This window comes from Vicugna pacos, chromosome 5 (genome assembly GCF_048564905.1).
Source record: "Vicugna pacos chromosome 5, VicPac4, whole genome shotgun sequence".
Classification (NCBI taxonomy): Eukaryota; Metazoa; Chordata; class Mammalia; order Artiodactyla; family Camelidae; genus Vicugna; species Vicugna pacos.
The window spans coordinates 35,803,458-35,812,010 of NC_132991.1; the positions used below are offsets into that span (position 1 = coordinate 35,803,458).

The 8,553-nt window shown below is 39.4% G+C and overlaps 1 pseudogene; it reads right to left on the bottom strand.

Moving 5' to 3' along the window:
* The window catches only part of LOC140696283 (ferritin light chain pseudogene), a 33,478-nt pseudogene extending 29,750 nt beyond the window's left edge, over positions 1-3,728 (bottom strand).
* Positions 3,729-8,553: the final 4,825 nt, after the last annotated feature.

Here is an 8,553-nt window from a genome sequence, read left to right on the forward strand (position 1 = left end):
AAGGGTGGGATGTTCTTTCTAAGAGCTTCTGAAAGCTTTTCAAGGAAGTGCTTGTCATAAGACAATAGGATGTTTGCAGTTTTCTTCCCCTCCCCCCTTTCTGTGGTAAATTCTGGCAGATAGTAATTTAGAATGATACTTTTCCATGTTTAGTTTTCTTTTATGCAGGCAGTGCAACGCTTGGACATGTCATAAACTTAGCAAAGAAAAAGAATATGCCTTTTAAAAAATTCAGGACCCGAAATTTGGAACCCAGAGAATTGGAATCTATGAAGAATGCACATCTAAATTTTTAACATGGCACCTCGAGGGGGTTGAGGGTGGGAGCCGGGTTGGGGGATGTAATTCAAATAACCAGCCTGGAGGAATCATTTCGATTACGATGTGTAAGAAGAAATGTAAGAAGTTATTGTAATGAGGTCAGTTCTGGTCCTTATGTTATTAGCCAACCAGTGAGGACACAGATGAGGTAGAACAGAAATTAATTAGAGTATTATGGGGGCTTTACAATCTGAGGTATTCAGAAACTTAGCAAAACTAGGTCTGAGTTCTTAAAAAAAAAGATTATAGAGAGACCTTATTAAAGCACAGAAGGCTCAGCTATTTAAGATGGTGACATACATAGAGGCAGGAATGTGCAGAGAGAAGCTGAAAGGCAGCCAGGCCCTGAAGGAATTTCAGTGGAATTTCTTCACCGGAGGAGTAGTTAATAAATAGAGCAGATTTCTAAGGGCAGAAACTAGAGCAGCTACTACAAATAGTTTTTTTTTTTTTAAAGAAGGGAGTGATAGGAAGTCAGAGAGGAAAATGTTGAAACAAAGAAAAACAAGCGTCTTAGCTAGCAGTCCCAGCCACCTCCCATGCAAAAATGTCTGTTCCCAGACATTGAGAATGTCATATCATTTAATAATCATAAAACACACTGTGAAGTTGGCCTTGGGTGTTAGTTTTAGATTAATACTAGATATCATGAAGAACTGCATGTAATACAATACTTTTCTAAAGTCTGAAAGACCATTTGCTTTGTCCTGCTGCCAGCATTTCTGGTATTTTCCATTGCATGGAAGGACAGAAACAAGGGCTGGAAGGGCTCTGTGCTCTGCAGTGGTCCCTCCTCCCGCCTTTGATGGGGGCTCTTCCTTACAGTCTGATATACAAAGTCCTGTCTGGGCAGTTTTAATACACTAAGTGCTTGTGAATCTGAGCCTTCAAGTTTTCATTTCTATCCCCCTTGGTCAGGTAGATTGGGATGGCTACTAGCTCATTGTGCATGTAAGTTTTTATTCTTTGAATAGTCAAATGAGGACAAAAAAATAAATGGGTGTAAGTGTGTATATCTTTTGACCAGCAGATCTGTGACTATCAATGCACAGATTTCCTCCCACCTCACTACTCAAAAATTTTTTTATCAGGTTTTAACTTGGCAGAAACTAACTTTAAAATTTGCCAGTTGATCCATGGGAATGGAACTGTTACCTGTTATTCCTGTTACCACTTCTCGATTTGTGTCCATCTCACTATCCATGAAAAGTAAAGGAAATATTTATTGAAAATCTTGAGATTTCATGGCAGAAGGATGCTGCCAGCGTAGCAGCTGGAGCAGCCCCTGTGAATGGCAAAGCTGACAGGTGTGTCAAATGATGGGAGTTACAGCACAGCAGCATTTCCCGGACCATGGGCCTCACTATCACCTGGGCTGGTTGTAGAGATGCAGATTCTTAGAGATGCTTCACAGTAGACCTACTAAAAAGAATTCCTGGGTTTGGGGCCTGTGGATCTGCATTTTATTCAGTCACACAGGAAATTCTGAGACGTGGGCCTGGAGGACTGGGATATGTATTTGGAAGGGGAAGACGTTAAGGAGGGCTAAGGCAGCAACCTTATGGATATCTGCTTTCATTTTAGCCGAAGCCTTCTTGGGAAGAGCAATGGTAGTGGTTATAATGGGCTCTCAGCGGCAGCAATTTGGGGGTACAGGCAAGCAGGGCACATATGGAATTGCAGGAGCCTGTGAGGCATGAACTGGGGCCAAATGACAAGCAAACATCAAACATTCAGAGAGTGTGTTGGAAAGTATAAAATAAGTGATGAACAGAACGCTCTGTTATCCTGCCTGTACTGGAGATTGTTGGTTGCAGAGATGGCTGACTCAAGCATAAAGCAATTCACTGAAAGGCTAGGGAGGCTCTTGCAGATTGAATGTGAGGCTGAATAGTGAGCTAGATCCAGAAGAACTGAAGGTACAAGTAATCTCTCTTGTGGTTTTCTTGGCTAGGGGAGGACACGGCACCTTGATCTCCAATCCCCTAGTCTGTATCAACGGAAGAGAGGGATTCCCGTAAAGGAGCTCACTTACTGAAAGTAAGGATGTGCAATGGAATGGATGTGGGGCAGTCAAAACAAATGACTCACTCAACCAAAAAGCAAGCAAACCAAGGAAAGTCAATCTCCCTATGTGAACAGCCAGTAATCAGGGGCCATCCAATAAGCAGGATGAGGTGAATGGCAAAAGGGCCAGAGAAGAATTCATAGGATCAGGGGCAGAGACAGAGTTAGCTGGAGAGTAGACACTCCAAAGTTAAGGGGAGACCTGCTGCAATGTTTTTCTGGTTATGATCTAGAGGGCTGGCCCTTGCTTCCCTGCCACCAGACTTTTCCCAGGCAGAGATAATTCCATTCTGTGAGCCCTCTCTGGGAAGGGGTGCCTTCTGCTCTGCAAACTTCACCTCTACTTGGTTGCCCTCTGAGATACTGTTCAACCTCTTCTTTGCCTCCTCTGTCACTGGACTCTCCCCCTCCATGTTTCCATGGGAACTCTTAAATTGCCAAGGCCTTCTACTGTCTTGCCTAGTTCCTTCCCCCACCCCTACCCTGGTCAACCTCATTTGACTTAGGGGACCCCATGGCTTAGGACAGCTATGCCAGCACTGTGTTTGGTTAAATAGGCCTTTGTGGGTTGGCCTGGGAACCATACCACTATTTATAACAATTTTTTTCCTATGGGGAAATTCTTTGAGTTCTAAACACCCCATTGACTGGTGACCTTTTAGAACACAACAGTCCTATCTAGGCTTTGCAGTGGGGTGGGATCACTAGAAGTTTTCAGAGCCAAACTGGGAAGAGCAAATCAAGGCTGGGGCAGGCTGGGGTCAGAAGCCAGTAGCAGGGAGGCATCTTGAAGGGACAGCAGGGTCGGGGCAACTGGGAGTTAGACAGTGAGTTCATTGCAGAGAGAGATCAAAGTCAAGTGGCGGTTTGAATGTGGATGAATCTAAGCTCAAACCTGCTGGAGTAGGATTGGGCAGAGAGAGGGTTGGATGATGTGACAAGCAGACAGGAAAACCAGGATGAGTAAAATGTGGTCAGACTGTCATGAGGCTAGAGACATATTGTGGCAGTGCCTTTATTATTTCTCCCCTCTCTTGGAGCTTGACTGCTTAGAGTTGGGGAACTTGGCCACCTTGTATTTATATCATCTATTCTTGCACTGAGTGCAGCACAACCCCTAGAGCTTTGAGGGCAGGGAGGGCTTACCAAGAGCAATGATCTTGGGTTGTTTGTACATCCCTGTCGGTACCATTTCCTCCACCCTGATCCTTGAGGTTCTTTGCCCAGATTCTCTGTTGTTGCTTCTTTAATTCTCCTGGTTTCTTTCTTTCTTCCCCTTCACAAAGAATTTTCTCATGCCCACCGTACCAGTCTTCCAACCTCTGTGCATCTATGACCATACTCTCTGCCTGCCCCACTACAATAGATCAGCTGAATGCACTGCAAGGTTGTGCTTTGACTTCAGACCAACTCCTCTACTTCTGCAATGGATCTCATTACCCACTGCCTATTTGCAAATGTGCTCTCTTTCTCTCTCTCCTGCATTACCACCCACTGAGACATTAATTAAAATACAAACATATGTAATACCTTCCACTTAGAAATTAGGCATAATTTGACCCCACATTTTCTCTCCAGCTTTAGTCTCATTTCTCTACCCTTTTATGGCAAACTCCGTGAAAGAGCTATTCTTAGGTCCTCTAATTCTCCTCTCATTTTCTCTCTTCCTTCTGTCAGTTGCAGCTTTACTGAGATATAATTTACTTACCTTATCATTAGATACAAATATTTAAAACATTAAGTGATTTTTAGTATGTCCTTCAAGTTGTAGACCATCACCACAATCGATTTTAGAACATTCTCATCACTTTGAAAAGAAATCTTTCACCCATTAGCAGTTACTCCTCATATTCCGCAAGTCCACCCATGCCCTAGGTAACCACTAATCCACTTTCTATTTCTATAGTTTTGCCTATTGTAGTGGTTATTCTTTTATTCCTGACTTTAGTCATTTGAATATTCTCTCTTTTGGCGTGGTTAGTCTAGATAATCTGCCAATTTTATTCTTTTGAAAGAACTAACTTTTGGTATCATTGATTGTTTCTATGGTTTTTCTATTATTTCACTAATCTTTGCTCTAATTTTTATTATTTCTTTCCTTTTGCTCACTTGGAGTTTAGTTTGCTCTTTTGCCTCTCAATGTTTTAAACTAGAAGGTTAAGTTATTGCTTCAATATCTTTTTTCTTTAATAATGTAGGTATTTACAGGGATAAATTTTCCTGTAAGCACTGCTTTATTTGCATCCCATAAGTGTTGATATGTAGTATCTTCATTTTATTCATCTCAAGGTACTTTTTATGTGATTTCCTATCGAATTTTCTTTGTGATTTTTTCCTTTTGACCTATTGGTTATTTTGGAGTATATTGTTTAATTTCCACATATTTTTGGATTTTCCAAAGTTCTTTGTTAGTGATTTCTAATTTCACTTCATAGTGGTCTGAGAACATACTTTGAATGATTTTAATCCTTTGAAATATATTGATACTGTTTGATAGCCCAATATATGGTCTACCTGGAGAAAGTTCCTTGTGCACTTGAGAAGAATGTTTATACTCCTGTGGTTGGATGTAGTGTTCTATAGATGTTTCTTAGGTTTAGTTGGTTTGTAGTGTCATTCAAATCTTCTGTTTCCTTGTTAAATCATCTGTCTATCTGTTTTATCCATTATGAAAGTAGGGTATTGGAGTCTCCAGCTATTATTGTTCAATTTGTAATAGGGACGAACAACTCTGACTCTATATTAGCTGTTTCTTTTACTTTAAACTTTTAATTCTATTGCTTGTTAATCACTAAAGGGATGTTACCTATAAGCTTAAATTATACATAATGGCCCATCTTTGGGAATCCTGCCTCCCAAGTAATGAGCAGTAAGCTAAAATTCTTTGTTTAGCTCACAGGAAACATCCTGACCAGGCCTGCCTGTGAATGGCTGCAGGAAGGTAGAAATTAACACATCTCCTCTGGTGGCTGATGGGAACCAGGAAATGTTTGACTTTACTCCCTCCCCTTTTAGTATCAAAGAGGCTTGAATTCTAACTCAGGCAAGATGGTTCTTTGGGGACACTAGTCTACCATCTTCTTAGTCTATTGGCTTTTTTAATAAAGTCACTATTCCTTGCCCCAACAGTTCATCCCTTGATTTATTGGCCTATCATGCAGTGAGCAGTATAAGCTTGGACTTAGTAATAAATTGTCTATTTCTCCCTTCAATTCTGCCAATTATTACCTCAAGTATTTGGGGACACCTTTTGTACATAATATGTTTATAATTGTTATATCTTCTTGATGACTTGACTCTTTTTAAAAAATAAAAGCTTCCCCTTTATATCTAGCAATTTTTCAATCCATTTTTTTTCTAATATTAGTATTGCCAGCCTTCTAATGGTTGCTATTTGCATGGTAGATGTTTTTTCATCCTTTTACTTTCAATCTATCTATATCTTTGAACATAATGTATATCTTCTGCCAACCGCATATTGTGGGATCTTTTTATTTTTCTGATCCAATCTGATATCTCTGCCTTTTGATTGGACTGTATCATCATTTAATGTTACTGTTGATATAATTGGATTTACATCTACCATCTTTTTATTTTCTATATGTCTCATATCTTGTTTTGTTCTGTTCCTCCTTTGCTGCTTTCTTTTGCCCTAAGTGAATTTCTAGAGTAACATTTAAATTCCTTTAATGACTTCCCCAGAATATATTTTTTAGTTATTTTATTGGTGGTTGCCCTAGGGCTTACCATATACATGTTAACACTCCCATTCTGTCTTTAACCTACTCCAGTTGGGCTTGCATTCTCATTCCATGACTGAAAATGCTCATCAAAGAAACATTTTTATGCACAGTAGTGAATTTTCATCTTACTCAGAGGGAGTAAATCTCTCCCTCTATTTTGAATCTTTATCCATGTGGTTTCTGGGACACCTTTCCCTCAGGCTCTCCTCCTACATCACTCATTACTTCTTTTCAGTTTCCTTTGATAATTCCTTCTCATTCTCCAGACATCAAAATGTAGCAATGGCCCAGTGCTTGCAGCTGATCCTCTTCTCTTTCTCAACTTCACTCATTAGCTAATTCAGCTTACCCAAGTCTATGACTCTTATTTCCCTCTAAATGCCAAGGATTTCAAAGTTTATATCCTTAAAACCAACCTCTCCCTGAACTTGAAATGCCATATCCAGATGTCTTCTGAACATCTCCCTTTGATGGTTAGTAGTCATCGAAATTTTCACATGTTCAAAACCTAGGTGCCAAACTTGTTATACCCCTAGTTTGTTCTTCCCAGTAAGTTCAGCTTCATTTTTTCTGGATGCTCAAAAATGTTGGACTCACATGATTCTTTTTTTTTTTTATCTTACACACCACGTTAACAAATCCTGCCAGCTTTCTACTTTCAAGTTTATCTGAAATGTAAACACCTCTCCTGAATTGCTGCTGTTCTAATGTAAACCAACATATTCCTTAACTAGACTCCTGGAATTATCTCCTTCCACCATTTCCCTCTACAGTGTATTCACAGAGCATCCAGGGTGATGTTTTTAAAAAATCAGATCATGCACATTTTAAACTCTCTAGTGCCTTCATATCTCATTTAGAATAAGAATGATAGTCCTTACTATTGTTTTCTAGGACCTATATTACCTGTGTATTATTTTTATTATTGTATAACAAAATATGTCCAAACTTAATGACTTCAAAAAATTATTATCTCCTTGTTTCTGTAGGTCAGGAAATTGAGAGCATTGTGGTTCTGACTTAGAGCCTTTCTTGAGGTTGTAGTTAAGATGTTGGGAGGTGTTAAATGGGGCTGCTGTCATCTGAGGGCTTGACTGAGGATGGAAGATCTGCTTCTGAGAAGGTTCACTTGCATGCCTGGCATGTTAGGCTGGTTCTTGGTGGGAGGCCTCTGTTCCTCCCTGTGTATGCTTCTCTTTAAGCTGCTTGAATGTCTTCACAACACTCCAGAATGAATGATACAAGAGAGAGGTTGGGCGCCAGGTGTCCTTTTTTATGACCTAGCCTCAAGGTCACATAACATCCCTTTTGTGGCTTTCTATTCATTAGAACCAAGTAACTAGGTCTGGCTCATGTTTAAAGGGAGAGTACCATAGAATTTTCAGACAAATTTAAAAGCACCGCAATTTGCTCCTCACTTCTCTGATCTCATTTTCGTCACTCTTCCCCTCGCGTGCTCAATCACAGCCGCGTTTGCCTTTACTATTCCTAAAACATGACAGGAATGTTTCCACCTCAGGGCCTGTGCATTTGCTGCTCACTCTGCCTGAAAGAGTTTTCCTCCAGACTGCCACATGATTTATTTACTCACCTCTCACATCTCTGTTCAAATGGTACCTCATCACGAATGGCTTTCCTGACCAATATAGCAAAAATAGTATTTTTTCCTTCCACATCTCTAGCTGATGCTTTTCTCTGCCTTGTTTTCTTCATAGTTTATACCATTACTTGACTTATTTATGTGTTCTTTTATTAGTTTATTTGTATTGATTATTACCCTTTTTTTTTGACATATCTGCTCCCCATGTCTTCTTCCTTGAAAACAAAGATTTTGTGTCTTTTGTTTATTTCTATAACCCAGTGCCTTGAAAAATTTCCTGGCACATTGTAAATACTTGATAATTTTAAAAAATTGAATGAGCACATTAAATTAATCTGTTCATAATTATCTTGGTGGGCATAACTACCACAGGATACAGTGAACATTTTGGAGAAAGACATGTGTAGGAAAGCAGTTGAAAAGGAGTGATTGTGAGGGTGGCTTTGCTAACAACTGTTTTCTTGAATTTGGGCAGTGTCTCTTCTTATATATTTACATGGCATTTTATCCAAAATTATAGTAATAGACCTTCTAATAACTTTTCAAAATATAACTTGGATCCTTAACCAAAATTATTACTATTAATTCTCAAACTCCCAAAAGGCTTTTGGGATTGATATAAATTGTTGTATTCCAACAAAGCATCTATTATACAAGAATTAAAGCCATGATGAATGAAAATATCCCTTCTTTCCACGTGCTCCCCTTAATGAGCACTCTACTATGAACAAGATAAAGTGAATTAGCTCCCAAATTTTAGAAGTGTATAGATGTATGCCCAGTTAGAAATAATTTCATCCCAGGAATCTTGAAATCAGTAAC